At 35.8% G+C, this 13,768-nt stretch overlaps 1 protein-coding gene across 13 annotated transcripts in view; it reads right to left on the bottom strand.

Annotated features, from left to right (window-relative positions):
• CSNK1G1 (casein kinase 1 gamma 1) overlaps window positions 1-13,768 on the bottom strand; it is a 150,257-nt gene that overhangs the window by 105,798 nt on the left and 30,691 nt on the right. The window contains exon 2 of one of the 13 annotated variants that reach the window (XM_014558668.2): window positions 8,350-8,398. The exons of the other annotated variants lie outside the window; for them this stretch is intronic. The gene's annotated coding sequence lies outside the window, so the exon portion shown is untranslated. The remainder of the gene's footprint in view (window positions 1-8,349; window positions 8,399-13,768) is intronic. 13 annotated transcript variants of the gene reach the window in all.

Raw genomic sequence — 13,768 nt, 5'->3', positions numbered from 1 at the left:
GTAACAGTCTATTTTAAGCTGATAACATCTTAAGTTAAAATGTATACCAAAGCTCTATATTTTTATTCACCTTCCCCTTTCAGGTTTTATGTTTTTGATACCACAATTTATCTTTTTACCTTGTGTATCCATTCATAATTTATTGTAGTTATTTATTTTTAGTACTTTTCTTTTTTAACCTTCATACTAAATTTTTAAGTGATTTATCCACCACCACTACAACATTATGGAGTATTCTAAATTTAACTATATATTTACTGTTACTAATGAGATTTATACTTTCATATGTTTTCCAGTTACTAATTAGCAACTTTTAGTTTCAGCTTGAAGATGTCACTTTAAAATTTCTTCTAAGACTGGTCTATTGATGATGAACTCCTTTCAGTTTTTGCTTGTCTGGAAAATTCCTTATCTCTCCTTCAGTTCTACAGGACTTCAGAACTTGTTGAGCATCTATCTTTATGAACATTATTTTGAATTCTTTACCAGGTAAATCACTTAACTCTGTTTCATTAAGGTCTGTTTCTGGAGCTTTATTTTGTTCTTTTGTTTGGAAAATATCCCTCTGTTTCCCTGACTCTCTATGTCAGTTTCTGTGCATTAATTAGACAAAATAGCCATCTTTCCCAATATTGATGGAGCAGTCTCCTATAGGAGATGAATATTATCATTCAACCAGGCTCTAGCTTTTAGTTGTTTCTCAAATCTTTGTGATTGTCCAAGCTACAATCTTTGGTCAATCTGTTCTTTGGTCTCAGTGGCTCCCAACAGTTGAGGGTGTGCCAAAACTTGTTAGGTGTCCCAAAGAGGGGACCACTGTCAGCACCTAGATATAGGCTGACTAGAAGCTGGACTCTCAGCAGCAACTTTTAAAGTCTGCAAGTAGTCCTTTTTCAGAGAGACTGGGACCTGGGCTGAGGGGATAGTCAAATAAGAACTATTGCTTTCTTACAGTCCCATGGGACTAATGAATCCAAGTGAAGGGGGGCATCCCCTAAAAGACAGCCACAAAAGTCAGGGGACCAGATAAGTATACAAGCTCATGTCAGGGAGATACTGGTGATATGGAGCAAACGAGAGGGAGAATGTAGAAATGGCACCTGCCAGCCTCTCAGGTCTCCATGGAGAATTGTGGTCTGTTCCTAGATGTGTGCTAAATTAGAAGCTTGACCCTCAGGCAGTAGCTTTTAGAGTACACAATAGTTCTCTTTCATGGAAAGACTGAGAGATGGGCATTTCTGCCTTCTGTCTCTGTACAGAGTCCTAAAATTGTTCCTAAAAAAAAGTCTATTAATTAAAATAATAATTTCATTTAAAATAGCATCAAGAAACTGAAAGTACATACGAATGTTTTATATAATGTGTAAAATCTCTATGCTCAAAACTACAATACACTGCAGAAAGAAATTAAAGATCTAAATAAATGGAGAAATATACTGTGTTTAGGGAATTGGAATACTCAATACAGTTGTGATGTCAATCTTTTCCAAACTGACAAATTTAATGCATTCCATATAAAAATCACTATGGGATTTTTCTAGGAGTTAATAAATTGATTAAAGTGTTTATGATAAAGAAAAAAACTTGGAATAGCTAAATCAATCTTTTACTTACACACTTACACACGGACAAATACAATATGGTTCCACTCATACTGAAAATCATAAAAGCAGAAAGCAGAATGGGGATTCCAGAGGCTGTGGAGAAAAAGGGACTAGAGAGTTGTTGTTCTATGGGTAGAGAATTTCAGTTTTGTAAGATGAAAAAGAAAGATCTGTTCCATAATAATGTGAATATAGTTAACACCACTGAACTCTACACTTAAAAATGGGTAAGAGGGTAAATTTTGTATTACTTTTTTTTCACCACAATTTGAAAGATTTTGAAGTTGGAAGACACATTTACCTAGTTTCAGGACATACTTTAAAGCTATAATCATTAAGACATATATGTTTTCCAAAATATAAAGTTCTCTGTACCCACATCTGGGCTCTGCAGAGCACTGATAGAGAAAAATGTCACAACTAATATCACTATAAATATGTGGTTTCCTAATTCAGTGGAACTCTGAACCAGGCTAAGAAGTCTTGCTACCTGCCTCCTTATCCTTAACATATGATCTACATCAAGCAGGAAACAGAAATCACATCCACTACCCAAAGAAGTGTGGGTTGCCATAAAATTACCGGAGGATAATTGCAGTATTTAAAAATTTAAATAAAATTTAGCTGCAATTTCTTTGACTCTTAAACTCTATTTTGAACAGTCCATAAAATAGGTACAGAAATTCATGAAAATTGTACTAATATATAAGGGCTTCAAATCATACACATAAACTTTATGCTCTTAGGTCAATAAACAAATAATAGCAAGGCCCAATCCCACCCACTAATACATTCAACAAAGAAATGGCTGAGGGTGCAATTAACCAGAAGTGAATCGTGTTTCTTCATATACTTTCACATGGCCTCTTTCTGTATGTGAATCTTACAATAGGAATGTAATTTTACTTCTGAAGATACACATTTTTCATACTATATACCCCCAGAATGCACTAAAACTTCATCTGGGGCTCAACTAAAGAAACAGCAATCTGATACAATGTTGGGGGAGAGGGGACTGACCACACTGGATTTACCTGAATGCAATGTCTTTCTGAAAAGATAATGATACATGGTATTTACCTCATGTAATAACTAGAGAATCAAACCATGAGTATAATTTTACTATACTGATAAGAATGTCCACTGAGTGTTATTTTTAATAGCAAGAAATCATGGTCAACTTAAATTTCCATGACTAGGAGAATGGTTAAATAACAGCATATCCATACATGGGATGGTGTAAGCTAGAAAACGAAGAAAAGGTAGATCTATATGTCCTAGCTCGGAAAAGAGAACCAAATACATTATGGGGCGGGGGGGGGGGGGGAGGCTGCTGCACAATATATATATAGTATGATCCCACTTAAGAGAAAAACAAAAACAAAAAAATTAATATTCAAAATCCTTTTGCAATCTGTCATATGAATATAGTTTGTATGTACTTAGAAAGAAATCCGATAGGATACATAAACAACTGAACACCAGTTAGTCTTGGAGGAAAAGAATTGAAGGGCAAAGAATAAAACTTTAAATTTCTATTTTATACTTCTGCACCACAAATAATTTTAAATAAGCACATACCACTTTAGTTACTAAAATTTTTATCGCCAGTTACGAGAAACAAAAAATGTTAAGATAAAAATTCCCTTGATTTTCTAATACCAAACCAGCAAAACATGCCTCTAAAGCTACATAACTTGACTTCACTTTCTTCCTGTCTCATCTAGGAGAGGTGGCCCTCATGCCCAAGGCAAATCACTTATAAACGTCACTGCATTATCTCTCTCCAATAACTTTATCCTCTTTCTCTAGGCTGACTTCCTTCAATGAGCATTAAACATGTTCAAAACCTTACCATTAGAAATAAGATCCAGCACCCTGATCATTATTCCCTGCCCAGCAACCATTCTCTCTCCCCCACAGGCTATTCACTCACTGTTTCTATTTCCTCGTTCCTGAACACACTGCAATAGGGTTTTTAATCCCATCCACACAAACCATTGATATCTTTCTCCTCCCCCAGGTAAAATAAATCACATCCTTGAGGCTAAAACCAAGGAATGCTTTTCAGTCCTTATCTCTCTTATTCTTTTGCTCTTTCTTAAAACATTCTTTCCCCTTTCATGCTGCAACTCTCTCCTGGTTTTCCTCCTGTCTCTTGCTGTTCCTTCTTACTCAGCCAGTCCCTGAACTATTTCACTTCCTCCCAGTGCTGGCCCAAGCCTGTCTCTCTTCTCACTTAAAACCACTCCCATGGCTTCTAGTCATGCATTAATTCAACAAATATTTAATAAGCATCCATTATGTAAAAAGACACTTTTCCCAGGCACTGCTGTATTGTTCTAAGCACCCGTATCATATGTTCATTTACATGCTGATGAACCCTAGTTTGCATTCCCAGCTAGCACTTTTCTCCTGAGGTTGAGATCTATACACTCAGGGGTATACTCAATTTTTCTACCTAAATAGAAAATTCAGACACCTCAATTTCAATAATCCCAATTAAACTCATTTTCTCTTGGCTCCTACTTCTCACACCACCCCTCTTCTCCTTAAGAAAGCCTCAAACCTTCTTTCATCTCTTGGGTCCTAATTTCAACACTGTCACTAACCATTTATCCAGTGACCTAAACAAGACAGAGAGGATCAATTTTAGTTCTTAAATAACAGTCAAACCTGTAAGCTTCTCTCAGTCTTCATTAGTGTCACTCTGGGTAAGAATTCCCATTCTCCTACAGGGTTGGAACAGAGTCTCTTAATTGATCTCCTTGCTTCTAGGTTTTTCCTTTCAACTCCCTTACCTCTCCATACCAATATGTGTAGCACTGTAGCCAGAGGGAACTTTCTAAAATGCAAGTCTGATCATGTTGTTTTCCAGCTCAAAGGCTTTCAACAGCCTCCCAATGCCCTTAGAAAAAAAAGGCTTACAGTCCATCCTGAACTGGCACGCACTTACCTCTACACTTTCATTTCGGTTAAATCATTCCCTTTCATTACATGCTAATAAACACCAAACTCACTCCATTTCCACCAAAGGGCCCTGGGCCCGGATCCCCCTTGTAGCTATACTCCTTAGATTAACTCATGCTTCTCTTTAGCTTTTACTTTAAAAATCTCTTTCTCTAAAAAAATTTTCCTCTAATTCAATTCTGTTCTTTGGGCCCCTGCCATATTGTCTTTTAGCATCCCATCACAGCACTAATCAGTAAGTTCTAACTGCTTGTTCACCTGTGTATTAGCTCTGTGAAGGTAGGAACTGTCTCATTCACCATTTTCTTCATAGGATCTGGAATAGTAGGTTCTCAAATATTTAATGAATAAAGGAATACATAAATGAATAAATGAGTTCTCATTCTTGATTTTCAACCAAAGAACAGATTTAACAGATTGAAAAACTCAAATCCAAGAGATCACAATTCTAGCCATCATTCTGAAGAGAAGGAAAAACAGTAATCCCAAGTACCACGGTAATTACATCCTACCGTAATTATATGTAACGTGCTATTGTACAAAAGACACTCCTCATTAGAAAAGTACGGCCCAAATTTTTACTCATCTTAGATGACATAAGATAGCGTCAGAAAATATAAACTAATGACCAAGACACTGGTTTTGTTTTAAATCCAATTCTAAATAGTCTCATCTGTGAGCTTCTCTGGCATTATCACTCTCTGGTTTCTATGTATTTTTCAAAGTCATGCAGAAACAGTCTATTTAATATGGGCACACAGTTGGTGAAATAGATGACCAAGGCTAGAAATCTGGATTTTTATTCTCAGCCTTGACACCAATATACTTCCCTCCATTTGATTCACCTCCTAAAAAGGAGACATACCTGAAACGTACCATATCTTTTACTGGAGGAAAAAAAAGGTATAAATTGTTTTTAAAGAAAAAAGAGAAGAGAAAAGAAGAGGAGAAAGAGGAAAGAGAGAAGGGGGAGGAGGAGGGAAAGGGAGGGGAGGGGAGGAAAGGGGAGGGGAGGATAGACAGGGGACTTAACCAGTTTCCAGTTCTGTATATAAGGAGCTTAGAGAAGTCAGCACTTTAAGAAGTAAAAAACCAAAAGAACTAAAAAAATCAACAGCTCTTCTCGGATCCATAAAAGAGGAGAGAACATAGGGCAAATCACTGCTGCCAAGATTGAAGAGAGACAGGTGAAAATAGGAAGTCGCAGCTTAGTGGAGAAGAGACCCAGAATATGCGGCAAGAACCAGTGCCAGGGTGGGAACCCTGTAACTGACGAATTTCTGGAGGCTCAGTGTGGACAACTCTAAGAGGTAAAGGTTCCAAGGGGACCCTGTCTCTCATTGTGAGATTTGCCTCCAAGAGCTCGACCAGGTTCCCAAAGTAAATATCAGAGGGAAAAATCCCAATGAGGTTCCAGCAGGGGGAGGGGGAAATAAAGTATTCTGAAATACTCCGGAAGACTCTGTTTTTAAGGAGGCCTGCCCTCTGGAGAAAATAGTTAATTGGAGTCTAATCTGCTGGGATATTTATCAGAGCCTAACTGACCTGGGGGAAGGGAACTACTTGTATCTAACCCCCTCTAGCCTTCCACATGGTGGAAGGGAAATACCCAACTCCAAACCATTTTAGCCATCCTGTCCCACCTAAGTGTGGAGAAAAAACAAAATGAGACACACTTGTGAAGCTCACAGTCCTGAGGAACAGGCTCACTAAAAGACTGACACCCAAGCACAGGACAACAGGATGCCTCCCCTCTCCCCTCCCCTCATACCTCACCACATTATTGCTAAAGGCCTATTTATAGTAGTTCCTTTTATCAGGTACATCATGTCTGGCCATCCAGAAAAAATTTCAAGACATACTAAAAGGTAAAAAAACACAATTTGAAGAGACAGAGCAAGTATCAGAACACATGGCAAGGATGATGGAATTATCAGATCAGGAATTTAAACAACTATTATTAATATGCTAAGAGCTCTAATGTCCTTCCATAGGTAAATGGATAAATAAGCTGTGGTACATCCAGACAATGGAATACTGTTTGAAATTAAAAAGAAATGAACTATAGGGGTGGGGGGTGGGAAGGGATAAACTGGGAGTTCGAGATTTGCAGATACTGACTGGTATATATAAAATAGATAAACAAGTTTATACTGTATAGCACAGGGAAATATATTCAATAACTTATGGTGAAAAAGAATATGAAAATGAATATATGTATATTCATGTATGACTGAAGAATCGTGCTATACACCAGAAAATTGACACAACATTGTAAACTGACTATACCTCAATATAAAAAATTCTTTTTAAAGAAAAAAGAAAAAAAAAAGAACTATTAAGAAACTTAAATGCATATTACTAAGTGAAAGCAGCCAGTCTGAAAATGCTATATACTATATAATACTAATTACATGATATTCTGGAAAAGGCAAAACTACGGAGACAGTAAAAAAGATCAGTGGTTACCAGGGAAGGGATGGGGGATGAATAGGTAGAGCACGGAGGATTTTTAGGGCAGTGAAACTACTCTGTATGATACTGCAACGGTAGATACATGTCATTATACATTTATCCAAAATCGTACGATGTAGAACACCAAAAAATCCCCCTGTGCTTCCAGCAGGGGGGAGGGGAAAATGAACTATTTTGAAATATGCCAGAGGCTTAAACTACAGACTTTGGGTAATTATGATTCACCAGTGTAGGTTCATCAATTGTAACAAATGTACCACTGTGATGGAGGTTGTTCATAATGGGGGGACTGTGCATGTGTGGGTGGCAGGGGATAGGTGGGAAATGTCTGTACCTTCCTCTTAATTTTGCCATGAACTAAAATTTCTCTAAAAAAAAAAGTCTTAAAAAATATATATATTTCATCATATATATATGTGTGTGTGTGTGTGTGTATACACACGCTTTTAAGTATTATTTCTACATAAAAGAACCTTAAGGAATTATAGCAATTACTGAAGGAGTCTGCACAATTGTCAGATGTCAAAAAGGAAAAGTACAAGCACCCTCTATTCATTCAAAGTGCAGTTCTTAATACAACCAAACATTTGGTGAGTGTCTCCTTTGCGCCTAAAACTAGGATAGTCACTGGGGATTTAACAGGGAACTCAGCATATGCATACTTCCTGTGCTCACAGAGCTTAGTCTACATGGGGCATCACAAATGACCACATGAATAAAAGAACTACAAATCTGTGCTACCCTACAAAGAAAACAAAGACCTGCCAAAGATAATGGGGAAGTCAAAAAGGAAAGTTTTAGAAATAGGGTATTAAGGCCTTTCTTTAGTAGAAGCCACATTCAAATAGTATCCTCAGGATGAGAAGGAGCCAATTTATCCAGAGCTAGGAACAGACCCTCCAGATAGAGAAACATAAAGAAAGACTCTTGGTAAAAGAAGACCAGCAAGGCTAGGGATGACAGGCGAAGAGGTAGCAGGAGAAGTCCATCATTCAGGATTTTACAGATTGCTGATACTGCAATAAAAAGCCATTTAAGAATTTAAAGTCGGGAAATGACACATATTTAAAGGGATTTGATTTTTTTTTTTAATTTACGTTTTTCAAATGATTGAATCTGGGCGCTACGTGACCTGGTCAGTAAAGTTAACCTGGACTTAACTATTCCCTGCCATAGACAAGGAAATTGAAGCTTACAGAGGTTATATTTAGTGTCTAGATCACAGTCAAATCCAGTCGTGTTCAAAGCCTGAGCTCTCTCCTGTCCACCCTCCTTACCAGAGAACCATGCACTCACTCACCCATTCAGCCCCATTGAGTCAAAAGTGCACTGGCCTCACAACTGTCCTCCTGAAACAATAAAAAACAAAAGTGTGTGGTGATTTTCTAATATGTCCTCAAAGTTTATCCAAGGGAGCCAGCCTAACTCTTCTTCCCTTGAGTGACTTAAAATTTTGTGTTTCCCACACTGATGTTCTTCATCACTTAAAACATATTTATGCCTTCTTTTTGGGGCAAAATTTCTCCATGGGATTTGTTTACTTTTTAAAAACAGCTTCATTAAGATATAATTCACATACTTTACAATTCACCTATTCAAAGTATATCTGTTTCAAAAATTTTTGAACTGGGAGGAATCAAAATGGGTCTATCTTTGGCCTACAATTAGTGCAACTGGTTTTTCTTGAGTTTGTTTACCTGGCAAACACAATGTTTTCTCCAGTTAGCTCATTTATTTTGTCATTTGACAGGGATGGACAGGGAGCTAGGACTTAAGCAACTGCTATATAGCTGAGAAAAGGATCTTATAAGACTCTTTCTCCTGCCTTGTACATAACCTCTAAATCTTACTCATATCAATTTGGTGGAGACTTCTTCACATAGAAGTAAGCCAACTGTGATAGTAAAAGCTTTTATCAGAGAGGAAGGGAAATATATATTTATATATATATTTTAATCAACAATATGAATAAATCATATACAGTTTCTTTATGACTTTGCTGTTGTGGCCTCAAGACACAATGAACCATGTTTCTTCTTCCTGTGACATATTAGTAAGGGTTTTCAAACTTTATATGGTTCTGACAAAAGTGTATGGTCCTCTTGGAAAGGACAGTTTCAACTGAGTTTCTTTCGGTCTGATCCAAAACATACTGTTTCTAGAACACAGTCTTTTAAATCTCTGGCATTAAATTAAGTCTGTTACCTGTTTTCATCACCCTGATCAAGTTTTCTTCATTACTTTTGCTTTAATATTATCTTTTGCTGCTGTTGGCAATTAATTCTTTAAAATTTTTAACAATGTCTGACACACCAGTTCGCAACCTGTGGTATAAAATTGTTAAAGCAAAATACAGATTTTAAAGCCTTCAGCATAAATAATCTATGTTGCCAAAAATAAGGAGGGGAACTCACAAAACAAGAAAAAAGTACCATGTTTAACTAAAAAGTACCTTGTTCACTCCAGAAACAGAAACAAGTCTTAACATGAAAACTGAGATTCTGAAGTAATGATAATGCTTTCTACAGAGAAGTTCAGAATATCATAGTACTGTTAACTAGATAAATTTAATCCATTTCTGTTTCTTAATAAGGGAAAACTGCCATTTCTCAATTTCAGATCCAAATGAGAACAATTTAATGTACTATATTCTAAGGAAATGAGCAGCATTCAAAACAAAGTCATTCCACATTAAATAATGCCAGCAATTTATATGACAAACAGAGGGGTTTACAAAGGAAAAAAGGCTACTTTATATATAATAAAATTACTACAAGTCCATGGGCTGATGATTAATGTAGCTGCTTTTGATACTGAGCTAGGTTAAGGCCATGGACATGCAGATTTCATTTCAAAGCATCTAATCAAAGACTAATATTGGTTACATTTTTTTCCATTATAAAATGATTGTATCATTCAACTTTCCTTGAGCAAGAAAAACAGCCAATAGGATGGGAAGGAAGAAGGGGGAGTTGAGCTTGTAATGATTCTACACATACAGCCTGAATTCTCTTCGTGTATTTTCCACTAACTTATTAATAAGCCAGACAAAGCAGTAATAGGTCTTACAAGAGTGACTGCTAGGCTCTAATCAGATTCTATGTAACATTTAATTGCATTTTTATTCCTTTGTCTTAATTCATTTACCCTAAGTAGTAAATATTTTTCACCTTCAGAAATCTTTATTCTGTAAAATGTTTTTCTCTTATTGTGAAGCATAAAGGCTTTATAACGCGACTGTTCTCACATTCCAGTTTCTCTTTCTCAGTTTTACACATGAACTAGCCACAAAGAAATCTGTTGGTTTGTTTTTTTGTTTTTTTTTTCCCTTTCCTACCAAAGGTGCCAATAGCTAAGCCTTTTTCATCTCAGTCACATACTATACTCTCACTTGGTACATGGAAATCAAGTTCTTAAAACTCAGTTACTCAGTTTTAAGATAAGGTTCTGTTCTAATCATAGCAATATAAAATACACTACATTTTTATCTTCCTCTTGCTTTGGTCATAAATGAATCTTCACTGTTTCACTGTATTTATTGTAACTTGAAGGACTGCTGTTGGAAACCTTTTATGGCATTATATACAAGTACTACCTTATTCTTACTTAAAATTTTGTCCAGTCTCAAAGAATTATTTGTTAATCACTGGCTAAACAAATCAGCAACTTCACCCTTCTGATTAGAATGTTTAAAGTTATACTTGTCCCCCTCTTCCCTTCAAAGGGCCGTTATCTGCTGGTTCTCTCATTTTATAGCTTACAGGGTAGTGCAAAGGGAATAGATTCTTCTAGTATTCTTACTACAAAGCCACTCTTTCCCCACAGATTTTATTATTTTCTGCATACACTTCATAGGACATAATGAAAAACTCAAAATAGTCCACACCTGTCATACTGTAGAACAGTGACAATAATAACACCTAAAGTTTACTGGGCCCTTATGTGCCACTCTTTCAGTGCTTTCAATAAATATTAACTCATTGAGTCCTTCCACAGTACTACAAGATAGTAACATTTTTATTATCACCCTTATTTCACAGATCAGAAAACCAAGAAAGGTGCCTAAGATCACGAAACTAAAAAGCAGGATATCTGACAGCCTGACTCAAGAATCTGCGACCACTGTGCTTTTATAAACACTACACTGATTACTAAAACCTGTAGGAAGAAATGCATATGGTTACCCAAAGAGAGCACATTCCTGCAGGCTGAGATTATAAATGAACCCCATCGAATTTCTTCAGTGGGACTTAAGATTCAATACTAACTTGCAACAAATGCAGATTAGAACAGGAAAATTTATTCTTTTAGGAAATATGAGTACATTTTCACATATAAATGCATGCGAGTTTTGTCAAGAGGATGTTGCTGAATCAACGTGTAAGATAAATTTTATTATTATACAGTCCAATGCTCTGTAATATGCTAAGTAAGGTAACTTTTGAACACATAAAAGTATCTGAACCATAAGAACTTGATTAATACAAAATTCACAAAACTCCCTTGGGTCTTTCAATTTTTTGTGATATCTGAAACAGCCGACACTGTTTCCTGTAATCATTCTCTACAACTATGTTGTAATAAAAGTATTTATTTTAAGAAAAATGGAACAACGTGAATTCAAGTCGTCTTTAATAATATTTTACTTTCACTGGGATATGGCTACGGTTATGTTACATCACTTGGAAGCAGTAAAACAGGTTTCTACTTGAATTCTATAATTGTATACGACCAGCCTTAAGTTCCATCTTTCATTATTTTTAGTGAAGAAAGATAACCGAATTCCATCAACTGGAGGAGGTCAAAGTGGTGAGGTTCCAGCCTAAAAGACAATTCACGTATCCTGACAGCTGTTAATACTACATTATTCTCATATGATAATGGGTTACCTCAGACCAAGAAAAACTCTACAGTCCGAGAATCATAAAAGACAATCTAACCATTTCTATGAAAAATTAACTAAAATTGGAGAGAACTAGATTCATAACTATTTTAAATGAAGGTTTCTAAAACTCCATAATTATAATTACCTTTAATTACCTTAACTTTACAGTTTTAATTCATAGCCCTGAATTGACAGTAATAAGAGCATCATGTGAGTGCCTACTGCATACTAGGTACTATACAAGACACTTCACCTGCGTTATCTTACTTAACAACTATCCTATGGGTCAGGTATCATTTTCACTTAACCCACGGGACAAATAAAATTTACAGATACTAATCTGCCTAACACTACTACAGCTAAGATAAAGCAGAGGGAGAACTCAAAGTCAGATTTGCCGGATTCCAAAGGTCTTACCCATGATACATAATCATATCACATCACACCTCACCTCACTCACATGAATGAAAACATCCACACCTTGGTTTTCAGTCTATTTCACTGTTTTAAGACACAGACTGCAAAAATAAAATATCTTTTATGTCATAAAAAAGAATCTACTTTTATGTTTAATTTTGAGAAGTTATATAAAAATTATCATGATATACTGACTTATACTCATTAAAACAGTTCTTCTGATAAATACAACTTATACTAATTTATTGAATTTTTAGATCTTAGTACAATATCTATTAAAGGACCAGAAGATTCATCTTTATTTTTAGAGATGAAATACTCAGTTTTAAACTTGAGCTAACATTACTTGGGAAGAAGGAATAAAGAAATCCTAGCATGTATATCTCAGGAGTAAAACACAAGAGTACTATTTTCTAAGAGCATCTCATTCAAGGAGCTGGGAAGAGGCACTTTTAATTTAAAACTAAGGCAATGATATCAACAAGGGATGAACTATGAAATCTTTTATCTACTCTAACAGATAACAGCATTACACTTATCAGAAAGTCCTCTCCTGGGATTATCTGGTTTTCCCTAACTTTAAACCTAGAGATTACAGTATTATTTCCTTCTTTGGTTTCCCTAGTGATACTTCCATAAGTGTTAACACGAAGATTCAGATTATTGGCTTATTGTATAGTAACTGCTTTCTTAAGACAATCTACAAAGAAAACCAACATTTGTTTCAAATATGTCTACCTACTATTTTAGAACACATCCTGTGTGAGAAGGAGAAACCAACACAGGCTAAAAGGAAAAATATCTTTAAGTACCTGGCTAAAGGATTTTCTTTCTCTACCACCCTAAATTTTTTTTTCAAGCCATGTTATGCTAAAAGATAAAATAATTTTCACTGATTGGATGGCTTTTCTTCTCTATCCAGGAAAAATAAATAATAAAACTGTCACAATGAAATCAGTATTGAAGAGCCACAAACACTTCTCACTGGCATAGTCACAAGGGTCCTGAACTCTCCTTCATTTTTCTTAACAATTTTTTTAAAATAAGGGCTTTGATAACTGCAGTTTGGTAATACAGGAACAATCAGCATAACAGGCTACAGAACATCAATAAACAGCCTTGATGATGGTCCCAAATAATTATCAGATTGACTTCTCTCCATGATTGCCTCATCCCTGCCTCCCTTTCAAAGAACCAGTAAGTTTCCTCCATAAATATTTACTTCTGTCATAGAGTGATTTGAATTTTTAAGCTTTAAAGTAACTTTTCACCTAATTATTACTTTATTTAAAAAACACCCTATCACAAGCTAAGCAGTAAAGAGTCCCTCCAACACTGATGGGGAAAATAAGAATTTCAATCATTTCAGTTGATCAAGGGAATATCAGACAGTTGCACAAACTACACTCTGATTTGA

This window comes from Camelus ferus, chromosome 6, assembly GCF_009834535.1.
Source record: "Camelus ferus isolate YT-003-E chromosome 6, BCGSAC_Cfer_1.0, whole genome shotgun sequence".
NCBI classification, from domain to species: Eukaryota; Metazoa; Chordata; class Mammalia; order Artiodactyla; family Camelidae; genus Camelus; species Camelus ferus.
This window is presented reverse-complemented; position numbering and strand designations above follow the sequence as displayed.